Raw genomic sequence first — 3,400 nt, forward strand, 5'->3', positions numbered from 1 at the left:
AGTGCACCAGCATCCTTCTTTGCCTTTTATTCCATCCCGGCTAGGTGCCTTGTGGTTGGCACCACCCACCACCAGGTGGTTCTTCTCTGTTAGTTTGCTGGCTAACTCATCATCCACAGACACACCCAGAACTGCACTTTGCCAATCCACTAGGCTTTTCTTAATCCAGCCAAGTTGCCCTATGGTTAATGGTCACAGATACTAAGACTTTACTGTTTGCATTTTCATTTACTAATGACTTCATTCAGTGTTACTTTGCAATATGCTTTTTTAAAAAGTGACTTGATAGTACTGTGTCATATGCCGTTGTGTATTTCACATTGTCTAATTCAGAAATTAGTCTATCTAATTTGTTGATGCTAAAGTTGTTTTTAACTTTTTGCTATGATGTATCAATGGTGTCTGTTTTAGTTACTCTTCTTTTGTTGCTGGGACAAATATCCGACACTCAAAATGAAGGAAGGAAAGGTTTATTTAGCTCACAGTTACTGGAGGTTTCAGTCCATACTCAGCTGGCTCCAAAGCAGAGCAGCACATAGCAGAGGGCAACCTTTCATGGCAGTAGGAAAGAGCAAGAGCAAGGGAGGGGGAGCAGCAGCTCAAGCAGCTGGCTTCTCTTCCCACCTTACATTGTAATGTAAATTACCTGCCCCAGGGCAGGTGCAACTACCACACCCACAGTAATCAATCACAAACTCTAGAAGCCACCCCAAGACTGCCTGAGGATTTGGGGGGACACCTAGACACAAACCATAACAGTATCCAACATTTTTGATACAGGGATGACCTTTGTGGGAGACAATTTTTTTTTTTTTTTTGTAGATGGGACAGTGGTTGGGTGGGAATTGGTTTCAAAATTAGACTGGCATAAGGAGTGGGCAACTTAGATCCTTCCCATGCCCAGTTCATAGGATGGCTTGGGCTTCTATGAGAATCTGACAGGAAGCTGTTAGTTGGTGGAGCTCAGGCCCTATGTTAGCGCTTACAAGAGCTTATCAGGCCGGGTTAAGGCTCCTTAAGACTACACATGCTCAGAATCAGATTCAATACAAGACACAGAAATTTATAAGATTAGTTTACAGTGTCTGCTTACAGAGTCAAATATAGAAGAGTACAAGAAGAGTACAAGAGACTGTCTACAAGCTAGAAATTGACAAATACAACCAAAGTCCTGGAGTCATGGAAATGGCCCCCACAAGTCCATATAGGAGTCCAAGGAAGCTGCGATGGAGTCCTGATGGAAGAATCTGCACCGAAAGCCTGGAGATGAGACCAGAGGCGAGGTGAAGACCAGAGATCCTTTGAAGCTCCTTCAAGGAAAGTCAGCATGAAATCCTCCCTTTATGTTGTCCTTTTGTACTCTTCCAACAACAGCCTTCTGTAAAGTGGGTCTAATACAGTCAGAACGACATTGACTCAATTCAGCTGGGCCATCCACTCCAGTTGACAGGTAGCTCATGAACCATCACAGGCAGTAATTGAAGAGATGCAATGGTTGCAAATGCAGATGAAATGTCCCTTACTGACCCACTGCCCACCTCTTGTTCTATGGACTGGTTTCTAACAGGCCAGTGGGTGGTATCCAATCTCCATGGATCTGGGAATTGAGGACCATGAAGTACAGTATTCTGATGAAAATCCCTGAACATATTTAAATATTTACCCACATTTCTGTGTGCATGTGTTTGTTCTTGTTTTGTGTTATTTTGAGACAGGGTCTTAGTAGAAAGTCCACAGTGGCCTTGAACTTCTGATGATTCTTCTGCCTCTGCCTCATGAGTGCTGGGATTATGGGCATGCAGCAACACACCTGGCTGACATTTGTATTTTTCACTTGTTTGAGATAAATTCCAAGGAATAGATCTTTAAGTCTTAGAGGCAGTTATTTTTATAATTTGGGGAACTTACTGTCAAATTGTGCTCTAGAAAAGAATAAATTTATTTTCACTTAGCAAGTAAATATTTTCTTATTGGATTCAATTTTATTTTGATAAATGAAAAATGGAATGCATTTCAGAAATGATTTCTTTCATTGTTAGTGGACAAAGTGATATTCCATGTGTTCATCTTGTCTGTTTACTTTCAAAATACATTTCCAATTTTTCTGTGTATTTATGACTTTATTGGCGATATGTGAGAATATCTCTAATGAACAGTAGATATACTTTTCCATAAATTTTTCTAGGCTCTGGCAAGTGTTGCTTTGTTCTTTTGATTGATGATCCTTGCTAACATTTTTGACTTTATTTGTTCTGTTTGCTCACTCTTCTGGTGAGAAGAATTTGGTTTGAAGAATTCCTCAAGATGGTGTTCTGTCAACATTCCTGCCTTTGCTTGCTTCCCAGTGAACGATAACCCTTTGGTCTGTGTCACCCAAACAAATCATTGTGTACTTCCTTCCTGGTACATTCTTCATAATCAGAATTTTTTAAATTGAAGAATAACTTCATTCTACAACAATGCAAACTCCACTGGGATTTTTCCCCTTTTTTTTCTTGAGCAAATATATATTTAACTATGTACAATGTTTACAGATTAAGTTGTAAAACTTAACAGATTTTATGACTCACTTAAGCTTGTAAATGTGTGAAGAAGTTGACATTGTTATATTAACACTTCAAAAATTTCAAAAAACAACTTTTCATCAAAAATATTTTGCACCAATTTTCCAAAGTGCTATTGCTCACTAGCTCGTTTTATCACAAAGAACACAGGTCTTCAAATCCCTGGGGCTGGAGTGTCTCTAGGTACTGAGACAGCACTTATTACAGGACAGAGGCTGTTAAAAAGTTTGGGTCCTGAAAACCTTACAGTAAAGCCCCTTTCACCCTCCAATCCTGAGACAGTAAGTCTTGCAGTTCTCCCTCATCATCGCTGTCAGCATTCTCCTCTTCCTTTTTCTGTAGTTCTTTTATGGTCAGAACCTATTTTAGTTTATTTTTTATTTCATCCTGGCGATTCCGCAGCTTTTCTACCCAACGGTAACACTGTTTGCCTATCAATCTCCACAATCTGGAGGTCCAGCCTTCCCTGCTCATCCTCTTCAGTAACTATTTCGGCACTAGTGCTGACCTGCCTTATGACTTTTTGAAATTTGTCCCACTCGTTGTGCATCTGATCCTTTGCGGCATCAACCTTTCTTTTGCATCAACCTCAGGGTCATCAAAAAATCCTTCCGGGAATGCTTCCGCAGTGTTTTCTCTTCTTTCCCCACTTTTTCATGTATTTTTGCTTTCTCAATTGACCCTGAATGAGGAACTAAGACGGCCTTGGGAGGATTTGTATTAAAGGAATCATTTGGCAGCACACTACTTGTTGCATCCTTGGAGATGGAAAGCGAGTGTTCTTTGCTCAGTGGGTCTGGCAGCTGCTTAGAACCGCCCCTAGTCCCCCCCCCCGC

The 3,400-nt window shown here is 40.7% G+C and overlaps 1 pseudogene; it reads right to left on the reverse strand.

The window, feature by feature from the left end:
- Positions 1 to 2,756: 2,756 nt before the first annotated feature.
- The window catches only part of LOC101586994, a 967-nt pseudogene continuing 323 nt past the window's right edge, over positions 2,757 to 3,400 (reverse strand).

This window comes from Octodon degus, unplaced genomic scaffold, assembly GCF_000260255.1.
Source record: "Octodon degus isolate 3935 unplaced genomic scaffold, OctDeg1.0 scaffold00022, whole genome shotgun sequence".
Classification (NCBI taxonomy): domain Eukaryota; kingdom Metazoa; phylum Chordata; class Mammalia; order Rodentia; family Octodontidae; genus Octodon; species Octodon degus.